The sequence below is a fragment of the Pongo pygmaeus genome, chromosome 9 (assembly GCF_028885625.2).
Source record: "Pongo pygmaeus isolate AG05252 chromosome 9, NHGRI_mPonPyg2-v2.0_pri, whole genome shotgun sequence".
NCBI classification, from domain to species: domain Eukaryota; kingdom Metazoa; phylum Chordata; class Mammalia; order Primates; family Hominidae; genus Pongo; species Pongo pygmaeus.
The window spans coordinates 12,986,565-13,002,527 of NC_072382.2; positions in this window are offsets into that span (position 1 = coordinate 12,986,565).

Below are 15,963 nucleotides of genomic sequence, written 5' to 3' on the forward strand. Positions count from 1 at the left end.
CCATTGTGCTCCAGCCTGGGCAACAAGAGTGAAACTCTATCTCAAAAAAAAAGTGTATTTTATTGTGTGTAAATTGCACTTCAATAAAGTTAATATTTTTATTTTTATTTACTTTATTATTATTATTTTGTTTTCAGACCGAGTTTCGCTCGTTACCCAGGCTGGAGTGCAATGGCACAGTCTTGGCTCACTGCAAACTTCGCCTCCCAGGTTCAAGTGATTCTCCTGCCTCAGCCTCCCAAGTAGCTGGGACTACAGGCGCCCGCCACCACGCCTGGCTAACTTTTGTATTTATAGTAGAGATGGGGTTTCACCATGTTGCCCAGGCTGGTCTCGAACTCCTGACCTCAGGTGATCTGCTCTCCTTGGCCTCCCAAAGTGCTGACATTACAGTCATGAGCCACCGCGTCCAACCAAGTTAATATTTTTTAAATGAAGCACTAGTAAGAGGACTGCGCTTCCATCCAAGGTCAGGGATTGTAGCAGCAGACTTCGCTTTAGGGAGACAGTGTGGGAAACCAGCAGTTTTGATTATCTCTTTTTAGGCCTTTCCATTTCATTAAAGAAGAGGGCTCTACTTTTTGGCGTGGGGTGAAACATGGAAAAACCTGACTCTCTGGATTCTGGGCTTCAAGATAGGACAGAATGAGAGGAATCAGGAGTTACCGTCCAGGCCTTTCATTAGTCCCTCTCTTCACTGCATGACTGAATCCTGCCCTCTGGCTTTCCTAAGCCCCAGGCCACTCCAGCATTGTAGGAAGCAGCAGTTCCTTCTGAGCCACCCCTGTCCCTGGTCCCTGCTCGGGCTACAGGCTGTGGCTTCTGGCACCCTCTTGTTCCATTCTCTCTCCTCTCTCCACAGTCCTCCATCTAGTTGAACTCATGTAGGATCTCTGATGCTCCTCTTCCCCTGCCACCACAGTCCTGTTGTTTACCTTTTTAGGTTATAGTGCCATCATTGTGGGTCAATCTGTTATAGGCACTAGCTTCTCAAAGTAAGAACGATCTTCTTTTTTTTTTTTTTTTGGCAGAGTTTCGCTTTTGTTGCCCAGGCTGGAGTGCAATGGCTCGATCTCAGCTCACCACAACCTCTGCCTCCTGGGTTCAAGTGATTCTCCTGCCTCAGCCTCCTGAGTAGCTGGGATTACAAGCATGGGCCACCATGCCCAGCTAATTTTTTTGTATTTTTAGTAGAGACGGGGTTTCCCCATGTTGGTCAGACTGGTCTGGAACTCCCAACCTCAGGTGATCCACCCGCCTCGGCCTCCCAAAGTGCTGGGATTACAGGCGTGAGCCACTGTGCCCGGCCTACATTTTTCATGTAAGTCTTTCTATTTATTTATTTATTTTTGAGACAGAGTTTCACTCTTGTTGCCCAGGCTGGAATGCAATGGCATGATCTCGGCTCACCACAACCTCCACCTCCCAGGTTCAAGCAATCCTGCCTCAGCCTCCCAAGTAGCTGGGATTACAGGCATGCACCACCACGTCTGGCTAATTTTATATTTTTAGTAGAGATGGGGTTTCTCAATGTTGGTCAGGCTGGTCTTGAACTCCCTACCTCAGGTGATCCGCCCGCCTTGGCCTCCCAAGTGCTGGGATTACAGGCGTGAGCCACTGCATCTGGCCTATTTTTATTTTTATTTTTTTAATTATTTACTTTGAGATGGAGTCTCACTTTGTTGCCCAGGCTGTAGTGCAGTGACATGATCTTGGCTTTCTGCAACCTCTGCCTCCCAGGTTCAAGCAATTCTCCTGCCTCAGCCTCCCAAGTAGCTGGGATTACAGGTACATGCCACTGCACCCAGCTAATTTTTGTATTTTTGGTGGAGATGGGGTTTCACCATGTTAGCCAGGCTGGTCTTGAACTCCTGACCTCAAGTGATCCACCTGCCTTGGCCTCCCAAAGTGTTGGGATTACAGGCATGAGCCACCGCGCGTGCCCCTATTTTTATTTTTATAAAGACAAGGTCTCATTATGTTGTCCAGGCTGGTCTTGAACTCCCAGACTCAGACAACATCCCCACCTTGGCCTCCTACAGTGCTGGGATTACAAGGGCGTGAGCCACCACACCTGGCCTGTATAAGTCTTTCCTGGGAACATGCATGTGGAAGGTGTTCAAAAAACATTTGTTAGGGATAAAAGACTTTATGGTAAATTTTTTTAAAAAGAGAGAGAGAGAAAGAAATATTTGTTGGGCCAGGTGCAGTGACGTACACCTATAATCCCAGCACTTTGGGAGGCTGAGGTGGGAAGATCTCTTAAGCCTGGAAGTTCGAGGCCAACCTGGGCAACAGAATGAGACTCTGTCTTTTTTTTTAAAAAAAGAAATACTTGTGGAATCAATGAATGATGACTCTCAGACCTATTCTCATGTGTACTAAGAGAGAAATCATGAAGCTGTGGCCTGGCTGTACTCATCTTATTATCATCATTATTATTATTATTTTAGAGACACAGTGTCATTCTGGCATGCAGTGGCACAATCAGAGCTCACTGCAACCTCAAAATCCTAGACTCAAGGGAGTGTCCTCCCTCATCCCCCCTAAGTAGCTAAGGCTACAGGCGAGTGCCACCATTTTTGACTAGTTGATTTTTTATTTTGTATTTTTAGTAGCGATTGAGATTCACTACGTTGCCCAAGCTGATGTCAAACTCCTGGCCTCAAGCAATCCTCCTGCCTTGGCCTCCCAAAATGCTGGGATTACAGGCATGAGCCATGGTGCCTGGCCAGTACTCACTTTAAAAGGGGATTGGAAACAGACTAAATCTGAGTTTCTGTAATTAGTGACCATTGTGAATATGGTATAAATTTTGCTTCTACTTTTAGAGCTGAATGAGTTTTTTTGACTGTAGACTGGAGATAAGACCTACCCTATGTTGGCATAGAAACAATGAATGGGATAGGAGGAATAGAAAACATATCACCGAAGTATTCACCATAAAAATGTTTTAGAGTGGCACTTCCAACAGTTTATTCCAGAGTAACATATGGCAGAAATTCTTTTTACTATTTTTTTCTTCTGCTTATGAGATGAAGAGCAGTTCAACAAACAAAGCCTTCATGTCAGTAATTTTGTAGACATGCTCGGGGCTAGGTTTGTGGTAAAACCCTGAGAAGTTCCCAGTTTAGTTCAATTAAACGCTTTCTCCTTGAGAAGATGACCCTTTTCTGTTGAAAGCCGCACCGAGTCAGCTTGTGGGTCTTTGAGACCCCAAAATTCATAGTTTCTCTAGGCCCTGGGGGCTGCACCACATGGCTTTGGGGTTGTTACCAGGCCACAAAATGAATATATTGAGTTACCCTGTCAACACTATGGATGTTGTTTGGATTACCACGAGAAAAAGAGAAAGAAGGATAGTTGGGAGGCTCATGAACATTCAAAGAAGGCCAAACTCTACCACAAACAGTGCCATACTGAGAAAATACAGATTAAAAAGACAGTTCAAGGCCTGCACAGTGGCTCATGAGTAACCCCAGCACTTTGGGAGGCCAAGGCAGGAGGATTGCTTGAGACTGAGTGTTTGAGACCAGCTTGGATGACAAAGTGAGACCCCATTTCAATCAAAAATTTAAAAATTAGCAGGACATGCTGGTATGTGCCTGTGGTTCCAGCTAAAGGGGGGCCAAGGCCAGAGGATTGCTTGAGCCCAGGCCATTGAGGCTGGAGTGAGCCATGATTGCGCCACTGCACTCCAGCCTGGGCAACAGAGTCAGACCCTGCCTCCAAAAATAAATGAATCAATAATAAAAATGTGCCAGTGTTTCAAATTGCACAGACATTAAAGGGCAAAATTATGGAATACAATCCTCGAATGGAGGGCAGCATCAAGGTCACTCGAATGATCACTGAAGGATTACAACGCCTGCAGCAACACTTTGATCAGTTAGAAAGAGACGGGCTGGGCGCGGTGGCTCACGCCTGTAATCCCAACACTTTGGGAGGCCGAGGCAGGCAGATCACCTGAGGTCAGGAGTTCAAGACCAGCCTGGCCAATATGGTGAAACCCCATCTCTATTAAAAATACAAAAATTAGCTGGGCGTGGTGGCGGGCGCCTGTAATCTCAGCTACTTGGGAGGCTGAGGCAGGAGAATTGCTTGAATCTGGGAGGCGGAGGTTGTGGTGAGCCAAGATCGCGCCATTGCACTCCAGCCTGGGCAACAAGAGCGAAAGTCCAACTCAAAAAAACAAAAAAAGAAAGAAAAAGAAGAAAAGGCCGGGCACGGTGGCTCATGCTGGTAATCCTAGCACTTTGGGAGGCCGAGGCGGGCAGATCTCCTGAGGTCGGGGGTTTGAGACCAGCCTGACCTACATGGAGAAACCCCGTCTCTACCAAAAATACAAAATTAGCCAGGCATGGTGGTGCATGCCTGTAATCCCAACTACTCAGGAGGCTGAGGCAGGAGAATCACTTGAACCTGGGAGATGGAGGTTGCGGTGGGCCGAGATCTCGCCATTCACTCCAGCCTGGGCAACAAGAGAGAAACTCCATCTCAAAAAAAAAAGAAAAAGAAAAAAAGAAAGAGACAATATCTTCAGATTACAATGTTCTTCCAAAAGATTTCAGCAAAAAAACTCTTCAACTATCAATTGATAGTTGATATCATTGATATCATCTGCTCCTGACATCCAACCATTGACATCATCATGGCCCGGTGATCCAGGATCACCTGAAGCAGATGATCCTCCTGATGTTTGTCAGAAGCTCAAGAGAAGCCCAACACTCATTACAATGCTATGCCACTCACCTCGTGCAGCTCACCACATTGCATCGTCTCATCAGAGGGTGAGTACAGTACAGATATTTTGAGAGAGACCACATTCACATCACTTTTTGTTACAGTAGTTTATTGTAGTCTGTTGTTATCATTGTTCTTTATTTTATTTTTTAGAGATGGTGTCTCGCTTTATTGCCCAGGCTGGTCTTGAACTTCTGGACTCAAGGAATCCTCCCACCTCAGTCTCCCAAAGTGCTGGGATTACAGGTGTGAGCCACCACGCCCAGCCCAATTGTTCTATTTTTTTATTAATGTTGTTAATCTCTTACTATGCTTAATTTATAAATTAAACTTTTTATTGGTGTGTATGTATAGTATATATGGGGTTCAGAACTATCACGATGACACATATCCACTGAGGGTCTTGGAATGTACCCGCTCTTGATAAGTTGGGGGACTACTGAATATGATTCCTCCTCTTACCTGTAGGATGCCCCATCCAACTTCGTCCCAGAGGATTATGAAATGAAACTGTTTATTACATTGGTGCAAAAGTAATTGAGGTTTTTGCCACTAAAAGTAATGGAAAAATTACTTTTTTTTTTTTTTTTGAGACAGATCTCACTCTATTGCCCAGGCAGGAGTGCACTGGTGTGATCTTAGCTCACCGCAACCTCCACCTCCTGGGTTCAAGTGATTCTCCTGTCTCAGCCTCCTGAGTAGCTGGGACTACAGGCACATACCACCATGTCCGGCTAATTTTTGTATTTTTTAGTAGAGACGGGGTTTCACCACGCTGGCCAGGCTGGTCTTGAGTTCCTGACCTCAGGTGATCCACCTGCTTCAGCCTCCCAAAGTGCTGGGATTACAGGTGGGAGCCACCGTGCCCGGCAGGCAAAATTACTTTTAATGGCAAAAACCGCAATTACTTTTGCACCAACCTAATACCAAATAGACACCCGCATGGCCTCAATCCTAAATTAAACCATGGAAGAAATTGTTAGCAGCTATGCACATCACTCAGTGGATCCCAATCTTGGGGATAGGCAGTGGAAGAGAGAGGGAGTAGCATTCTTAGTCTGAATTGTAAAGCTGTGGGTTCTCCCTAGGTAGCCCTAGGGTTAATGTAAGTCATTAAAGACTTCTCTAAAGGCAACTGTGAAAAGCCAGGCTCTCTGCACACCATAGCCACCCCCACACACACCCCCACCCCCACCACCTCCGCATCCTCCCGCCCTCTCTGCAGAGCTCTGCAGTCAGGCCTCCTAGGATTTCAGCTGGAAATATCAGGCACTCTTTGTCTATCCTTCAGTCGACCTTTCCTTTCCGTAACTGATTTCCCCCTGTGGACCAGAGGGATCAAAGCTTTAGGTTAGTGTCAAAAGGATTTTTAACCCTTACTGCACTCAGAACTCTTTTGAGCGTGTGCATGGATGCGGCAGGAAGCATAGAGTGTCAGGGCCTCGGTCCTCATTAAGGTCAAGATGAAATTGATCATCCGGCACCATGCCAGGATTTCTCCTAGGTTCTGCTGAGGCAGAAGCAAAGGGAAAATGAAATAGGATGTCATGTTCCCCAGCCCCAGGAGCCAACTGGAAACAATCGGAGGAAATCGCAGCCCCCATCAGAGGTGGTCTTTATGGACAGGAACACTGGCTCCCAAGAAACTTTGCACACTCTTCTCTCAACAGAATCTGATGAATACTCAGATTGTTCAATGCACATGCATAAACCCAGAAAATCTCTGGAAATAGATCGTGGTGATGGTTACACAACATTATGAATGCACTTAATGCCATGGAACGGTACACTTTAAAATGGTTAAAATGGTAAATTTTATGTGACATGTATTTTACCAAAATTAAAGCAGTGACAACAGAAATTTATTTGCTGGCTTCTGAAACCTAAGACTCATTCTGGAGTCTCTTCTTCACTCACCCCACACGACCAATCTATCAGGGCCTCTTGTCACCTCCACCTCCAGAACTCGTCGGGAATCCATCCCTCCACCTCTGCAGCCATGCCCTGGTCCTAGCTGCCATCGCCACCTCTGGGCACTGCCGCAGTGACCTCCTCCTAACCGATCTCCCTGCTTCGACTCTGGCCCTCTGCAGCCCATGTTTCCCTCAGCAGCCAGAGTGAGCTTTTAAGCACATGACTGAGATCATAGTGTTCCCCTGCTTAAAACCTAATGGATCGGATGGGGGCTGTGGCTCATGCCTGTAATCCCAGCACTTTGAGAGGCCGAGGTGGGCAGATCACAAGGTCAGGAGTTCGAGACCAGCCTGGCCAACATGGTGAAACCCTGTCTCTACTAAAAATACAAAAATTAGCCAGGCATGGTAGTGCGCACCTGTAATCCCAGCTACTCAGGAGGCTGAGGCAGGAGAATCGCTTGAACCCAGGAGGCGGAGACTGCAGTGAGCCGAGATTGTGCCACTGCACTCCAGCCTGGCAACAGAGCAAGACTCCCAACAACAACAACAACAAAAAAAAACCTAATGGATTCCCCTGGCCCCTGGAATAAAAGCCTAGCTTCCTTGCTGGCCTTCAGGCCCCATGTGATCTGGCTCAGTCAGCCTCTCCAACCCCAAATCCAGCCCCTCTCTTTCTGACTCACCATGTTTTAGATACTTGCACCATCTTTCTGTTCTTTGAATGTGCTCAGCTCACTCCTACCTCAGGGCCTTTGCTCCTACTGTTTCTTCTGCCAGAAATGCTTGTCCCAGGTCTCTGCATGGCTGTCTCCTTGTTGGCACTCAGCCCTCGGCTTAAATGTCACCTCTACACAGAGGCCTTTCCCTCTAGGTTGCAGTAGCCCCCGAGTCACACCATCACTCATCCCTGCTGCATTTCCTTGCAGCCCTTATCCTAAACATTTCCTTGTCTATTTGTCTAATAATGTATTGTCCATCTCCTCCCCCAGAATAAAAACTGCACAAAAGGGCAGGCACAGTGGCTCATGCCTATAATCCCAACACTTTGGGAGGCCAAGGCAGGAGGATCACTTGAGGTCAGAGGTTCAAGATCAGCCCTGGCCAACATGGTGAAACCTTATTTCTACTAAAAATACAAAAAAATTCGGTTGGCATGGTGGCAGGCGCCTGTAATCCCAGCTACTTGGGAGGCTGAAGCAGAAGAATCCTTGAACCTGGGAGGTGGAGGTTGCAATGAGCCAAGATCGCGCCACTGCACTCCAGCCTGGGCAATAGAGTAAGGCTTCATCTTAAAACAAAACAAAACAATAAAACAGCCGGGCACGGTGGCTCACATCCCACTACTTTGGGAGGCTGAAGCAGGCGGATCACCTGAGGTCAGGAGCTCGAGACCAGCCTGGCCAACATGGCAAAACCTCATCTCTACTAAAAATATTTAAAAATTATCTGGGCGTGGTGGCATGTGCCTGTAATTCCAGCTACTCAGGAGGCTGAGACAGGAGAATTGCTTGAACCCAAGAGGCGGAGATCGCACCACTGCACATCAGCCTGGGCGATGGAGCAAGACTCTGTCTCAAAAAAACAAAAAACAAAACAAAACAAAAAAACTACATAAAGAGCAGGAACCTGCATTGCTGTGCCTCTAGCATCTAGAATAGTCCCTGGCACATAACGGGTGCACAACAAGTATTATTGAGTGAATGGGTGACAAATCAAAGTGCATTTCCCGGTCAGGCGCAGTGGCTCACACCTGTGAACTCCCAGCCCTTTGCGAGTCCGAGGTAGAGGAATCCCTTGAGCCCAGGAGTTCGAGACCAGCCTGGGCAATAGAGTGAGACCCTGTCTCTAAAAAAATAAAAATATATAATAAGAAAAATTTTTTAAAGTGCGTTCCCTAAACATCAGGAATATCACATGTAGTAAGTTGAATAGTCATCCCCAACAAGATATGTCCATGCCCCAGAATCTGTAAATCTGCCCTTATTTGGGAAAACTGTCTCTACAGATACAATTAAGTTGTCCTGGATTACCCTGGGGGGCCCTCTTGATGAGGAGAAGACACAGAGACACAAAGGAGAAGGCCAAGATGAAGACAGGGGTGGTGATTGGAGCAATGCTCCCACAAGCCAAGGAATGCTGGTGGCCACCAGAATCTAAGAAGGCAAGGAGAGATCTTCCCCTGGAGCTGCAGGCAGGAACATGGCCTTGCCCCACACCTTGATTTCAGATTTTGGGCTTCGACAATCTCTATTGCTTTAAGCCACCACCTTTGTGGTACTTTGCTACCACAGCCCTAGGAAACTAACACATGACTCAAGGGTCAAGGATGCAAGATCTTGCCCCCAGCATCTTTGATCTTTCATTATATTCTTCCCTGATTCTCTGTTCCAAGCCCAGGGGTACAGTCCTGTGACCTCTACAGTGAAAAATCAATCACTTTGTCCAGCCTTTGTTTTATCTACCCGGTATAGGTCGCATTGTGTCCCCTCAAAAGATATATTCAAGTCCTAACCCCAGTCCCTGTGAACATGATTTTATTTAAAAATAAGATCTTTTCTGGCTGGGGGCGGTGGCTCATGCCTGTAATCCCAGCACTTTGGGAGGCCAAGGCGGGCGGATCACAAGGTCAAGAGATCAAGACCATCCTGGCCAACATGGTGAAACCCCGTCTCTATTAAAAGTATAAACATTGGCTGGGTGTGGTGGCAGGTGCCTATAGTCCCAGCTACTTGGGAGGCTGAGGCAGGAGAATCGCTTGAACCCGGGAGGCGGAGGTTGCAGTGAGCCGAGATCACGCCATTGCACTCCAGCCTGGGTGACAGGGCAAGACGCCATCTCAAAAAAAACAAAAATAAAAAATTAAGATCTTTTCTTTCCTTTTATGTTTTTGTTTTTTTGAGACACGGTCTCACTCTGTCGCCCAGGCTGCAGTGCAGGGGCAAAATCTTGGCTCACTGCACTCTCCATCTCCCAGATTCAAGAGATCCTCCTGCCTCAGCTTCCCAAGTAGCTGCGACTATAGGCACGCACCACCACTCCTGGCTAATTTTTGTATTATTTTGTAGAGACAGAGTTTGGCCATGTTGCCCAGGCTGGTCTCGAACTCCTGGGCTCAAATGACACTCCCACCTCGGCTTCCCGTAGTGTTGGGATTACAGGCATGAGCCACCATGCCCAGCCTGGAAATGTTATCTTTTTTAGCTGAGTTATCAAATACCAAAATAAAAAAAAGAAATAGGATCTTTACAGATGTAACCAAGTAAAAATGAGGTAATACTGGATTCAGGTGGGCTATAACTTCTTCTTTGTAAGAAGAGAGAAATTTGGTCACAGAGGCAGAGACACAGAAAGAACGCAGCTGTGTAAGATGAAGACAGAATCAGGGTGATGCAGTTACAAAGCCAAGGAATGGTACGGATAGCTGGCAACCACCAACAGCTGAAGACTCCTAATTGAGGAAGGGGTCTTGCCTGGAAATTTTGGACTTTTCACCTTCAAAGCTATGAGAGAATAAATCTGTGCTGTTTTGTTTGTTTGTTTGTTTTGAGATGAATTTTTGCTCTTGTTGCCCAGGCTGGAGTGCAGTGACGCGATCTCGGCTCACCACAACCACTGCCTCCCAGGTTCAAGCAATTCTCCTGCCTCAGCCTCCTGAGTAGTTCAGATTACAGGCACCCGCCACCATGCCCAGCTAATTTTTGTATTTTTAGTAGAGACGGGGTTTCTCCATGTTGGTCAGGCTGGTCTCGAACTCCCAACCTCAGGTGATCCACCCACCTCGGCCTCCCAAAGTGCTGGGATTACAGGTGTGAGCCACCACGCCCGGCCTAAATCTCTGCTGTTTTAAGCCACCCAGCTTGTGGTACTTTGTGACAGCACCCAGAGGACATGAATATAGTCCCTAAATGTAACTTTCTTCGAACTCCCCTGGCATGCATCAACTGTGTGTGCAGTTGGATGCTGAACTAACCATAGAGACCAGCATGTATCTTCCACATGCTTCTCACATTCCCACCACGAGCTCACTAAAGGCTGGATGTTGTCATTTGGCATCTTGGCATCACCCACAACAGTTTGTGGAGTGCTGGTGTGAGAGAAGTCCCCTCGTAAGTCGATATTGAATGAAGAGTGGAAATATCAACAGATCAACTGCTAGATAGGGGCTACAAGGCAATGACTCAGATGTCATGATAGATCTAGGGGTCTTTGCTGCCTGTGAAAGCCCTGAGTTGATACAGATTTGGGTTTAATTTCAGCCTTCTCCATACTTTATCTTTATCCCTCAAATTCAGCCTTTAGCTGCTGTTCTCCAATTCCTCCAAGGCTGGACACTGTGGAAAGAGTTTTTAAGGCTTCTTCTCTGCCTGATACTTCTGATCTGAGTGCTGGTGAGGGAGGCACCAAGATGGAGGGAGGTTAAAGGGCTTTGTCGTTGATCCTCTCTTCATTTGCTCCATCAGTAGGTGGGGATCCAAGTCTGGTGGTGTTCATCGGGGCCTTCCCAGGCAAAGGAGGAAGGAACATTGGAAGAGAAGATCAAAGGGGAGAAATAGCCCACAAGAAAGCAGAAGAAATAGGCTGGGCGCGGTGGCTTATGCCTGTAATCCCAGCACTTTGGGAGGCCGAGGTGGGTGGATCTTCTGAGGTTGGGAGTTCGAGACCAGCTTGACCAACATGGAGAACCCCGTCTCTACTAAAAATACAAAATTAGCCGGGCATGGTGGCAGGTGCCTGTAATCCCAGGTACTCCGGAGGCTGAGGCAGGAGAATCACTTGAACCCAGGAGGCGGACGTTGTGGTGAGCCGAGACCAGGCCATTGCACTCTAGCCTGGGCAACAAGAGTGAAACAAAAAAAAAAAAAAAAAAGGAAAAAAGATAGCAGAAGAAATAGAAAGCTCCAGGGAAAAGTAAAAACTTCAGAGCTGGTTAGTTGGTGTGACATTATGTACATATGTATTGGTTCTCACCCACGGTTTCTGGCTCATAACTCCCATAGCCCTTGTCATAGTCTTTTGTGATAATATTGGGGTGTTTTAGGCCTCTGACCCAGCCTCAGAAAACAGAATCTCTCTCCCTGATCTTCTCCTGCCCTCCTTTTACCTGCTCCTTTTACTCCCCGAGGAAGGAATCATTTTCCTGCCTTTTTGTCTAGGAGCTAGCCCTAAAGAAATTCCCCAACCTACCTTGCCTAATTGTAGGTTACAAGACAACCATTCCAGACAAGATCCTGCCCTATACCCTGGAGGAAGGACAGCTGCACAGAGAGGTCAAGAAGAATCTAGACAGGCAGGCCTTGCTGGCATTCCTGAGTCAGTCCATCAGCCTTTGATCATTCCCTTTTGGTTCAATCACATTTCTGCATGGCTTTCCATGCTTCAATCATGTCTAACCAATGAAGTCTCCATAAAAAGCCAAGGAGGGGCCAGGCGCGGTGGCTCACGCCTGTAATTCCAACACTTTGGGAGGTCAAGGCGAACAGATTGCCTGAGGTCTGGAGTTCAAGACCAGCCTGACCAACATGGTGAAACCCTGTCTCTACCAAAAATACAAAAATTAGCTGGGCATGGTGGCAGGCTATCTGTAATCCCAGCTACTTGGGAGGCTGAGGCAGGTGAATAGCTCGAACCTGGGAGGTGGAGGTTGCAGTGAGCTGAGGCTGGGCCATTGCACTCCAGCCTGGGCAACAAGAGCCAAACTTCATCTCAAAAAAAAAAAAAAAAGGCCCAGGAGGATGGAGTATGAAGAGCTTCCAGACAGCTGAACACAGAAAGGTTCTTGGAGCGTGATTTGCCTGGGGAGGGCATGGAAGCTCCACTCTCCTCCCCCAAACCTTTTAGTTTGTTTGTTTGTTTGAGACGGAATCTTGCTTTGTTGCCCAGGCTGGAGTGCAGTGGCACCATCTCGGCTCACTGCAACCTCCACCTCCCAGGTTCAAGCGATTCTCCTGCCTCAGCCTCCCGAGTAGCCGGGACTCCAGGTGTGTGCCACCATGCCCAGCTAATTTTTAAATTTTTTTAGTAGAGACGGGGTTTCACCATGTTGGCCAGGCTGGTCTCAAACTCCTGACCTCGTGCTTTGCCCACCTCAACCTCCCAAGGTGCTGGGATTACAGGCGTGAGCCAGCGCACTCGGCACCCCCCCATACCTCTTTTTATGCACCTCTTCATCTGTATCCTTCATCATATCTTCTATAATAAACTGGTAAACATCAGTATTTCCCTGATTCCTGTAAGTTTCTCTAGCAAATTAATTGAGCCTAAAGAGGGGGCCATGGGAACCCCTGAAGCTGGTCAGTCAACAATTCTTTTTTTCACAGTTTTGAAGGCTGGGAAGTCCAAGATCAAGGTGCCTGCAGATTTGGTATCTGGGGAGGGCCTCCTTCCTGGTTCACAGATGGCATCTTCTAGAGTGAGGGGTCTCTTTAGGGCCTCGAAGGACACTCATCCCATGCATGAGAGCTCTGCTCTCATGACTTAATCACTTCCCAACGGCCCTGCCTCCTAACACCATCATCTTGGGGTTAGGTCTCAACATATAAATTCTGGGGAGACACAAATATTTAGGCCATAGCACCTTCCCTTTCCTTCATGTGAAGATACAAATTCCATTTGCTAGGCATTAACACCAGAGGAACTGCACCTTATACATGGATCAGCAAGGACTGAGAGATGATTACAGGACCCCTGCAACCATCATGACCTGTGAGGTTTTGAAAGTCTGAGAATTGCCAGGCATGGTGATTCACACCTGTAATCCCAGCACTTTGGGAGGCCAAGATGGGTGGATCATCTGATGTCAGGAGTTCAAGATCAGCATGACCAACACGGTGAAACCCAGTCTCCTCTAAAAAATACAAAATTAGCTGGGCATGGTGGTGCATGCCTGTAATCCCAGCTACTTCATTCTTTCAATAAGTCAGTTGAGATGAGGTTGTTAATTTACTGGAGCCAGAAATGTCTCAGCCTTCCCCTAGGAAGAAGGAGGGAGGGCAAGGTGCTTAGTTCATACCAAGAAAGCAATGGATGACATCATCTTAAAACATGGTCTGCTTCCCCTGGGACTGTTTTGAAGTGCAAATATGATGATAAAATTCTTCAAACCCTTTGACAGTGAAAGCCTGGGCCCAGGGCTGGTGGTGTTTTTGTGTATTTCATTTGTACAAACAGAAGTGGAGGAAATAGCTCATTCTCACACCCTGTTGGAGGCGTTGCTGGGATTTGAACCTGGGCCCTGAACCCCAGCCTGGGGTAAAGTATGTCTGGCTATGCGCCTAATTGCATCACATATCTTGAGATGCAACTGGTGTCTAAAGCAAGGCGGGCAGTCCTGAGGCACTGAGCCCTAAACCTGGGAGATCTGATGCTATTTTGGGGTAGGTGGTGTCAGAATTAAATCAAAATTGATTGATTGCTTGGCACGTGGGGAAAAAAACTCCACACATTTGGTCACAGAAGTCTTCTGTCTTTATTGTGTAGTGTGAGAGCAGAGGCTCTGGACAAATCAGACTGTGCTCTGGCCTTGGGGACATCCAATGAAGAGGGAATCAGTATGTGAGGAGTTAGGAAAACAAGCCACATTAGAGAACAGTGGACGCTTGTCTTTTCGGAAGGCCACAGCTGTTTTTCTTTCCTTTTTGACTGTGGGTTTTTCCACTTTATCTTTCCTGCGCAGGCTTCTCTGGGGATCTTTGTGCTCCTTTGCAACAAGGTTCTTGCCTTGTTGGAGAGAAGGGACTCTATAAATGTTCCGCGGGACTTAGGATCCCTCCCCAGAGAAGGCAGTGGGAGGCCTCCCTGCTCCTACTTCTGCGTGTTTTCAGGATAAGTGTAGACACAGACTGACTTTTCTGCAGCAGAACAGGGGAGGCCAAGTGGCCAAGTGGACGCCACCATAGGGGGAGGCCAGTGGGAGGCCTCTCTAGTTTCCATTTCTTGCCTCTTTTTTTAAAATGCATTTTCCCTCTTCTCTTTCCAAATGCAGAAAGGAGTAAATGTGAAGCAAGTAGTGCAGATAAAGAGAGAAAAATAGCAAAGAGCGATAGGAAGGTGGCGCTCGTGTGATAAAAATGTAAAGCTTACGTGCTCATCAGGTAAAAAGTCCATACATGAAATTTTGGAGAGAAGTTTTATCCAACTCATGCAAGGAAGATCTGTTCAACAAGCAAATTGGGGCTGCTAAGGCCTTCTAGAGAGTTAATAAGACCGGGTGCAATGGCTCACACCTGTAATCCCAGCACTTTGGGAGGTCAAGGCAGGTGGATCACCTGAGGTCAGGAGTTCAAGACCAGCCTGGCAAACATAGGGAAACGCCGTCTCTACTGAAAATACAAAAATTAGCCAGGCATGGTGTCTTATGCCTGTAATCCCAGCACTTTGGGAGGCCAAGGCAGGAGGATCGCTTGAGCCCAGGAGTTCAAGATTACAGTGAGCTATGATCGCCCCACTGCTTTCCAGCCTGAGCAACAGAGAGACCCTGTCTCAAAAAAAAAAAAAAAGGAGCCGAGTGTGGTGGTGCATGCCTGTAATCCCAGGTACTCGGGAGACTGAGGCACAAGAATCACTTGAACCCGGGAGGTGAAAGTTGCAGTGAGCCAAGATTGTGCCACTGCACTCCAGCCTTGGAGACACAGTGAGACTCCATCTCAAAAAAAGAGAGCTGGCCAGGCGTGGTGGCTCACATCTGTAATCTCAGCACTTTGGGAGGCTGAGGCGGGTGGATCACCTGAGGTTGGGAGTTTACAACCAGCCTGACCAACATGGAGAAACCCTGTCTCTACTAAAAATACAAAATTAGCCAGGTGTGGTGGCGCACACCTGTACTCCCAGCTACTTGGGAGGCTGAGGCAGGAGGAATTGCTTGAACACAGGAGGCGGAGGTTGTGGTGAGTGGAGATCGTGCCATTGCACTTCAGCCTGGGCAACAAGAGTGAAACTCCATCTCAAAAAAAAAAAAAAGAAAGAAAAAAAAGTTAAGACTGAGGTTGGACCCCTTCTTTAGGGATAGATTTTCTTAAACTCCAGCTATGGGGGTGGAAAGTAGCCACTGAAGATGAAGGACTTCAAAGAAGAAAAGTTTCCACCTGTCCCAGAAGGTACAATCTCAGAAGTAAAAAGGAAATACGTACACTTGGAGACACACACACACACACACACACACACTTTGCTTTAGAATAACTCTGTCCAGGCCTTGACTTAGGTTAGGTTCTAAACGGGTCAGAATTGTGACAAAGGCAGGATGGGAGAGCAGAAAGAGAGGTGGCCTTTGTGTGGCAGCACGGGGACTAGACCCAAGGGATATTTTTCT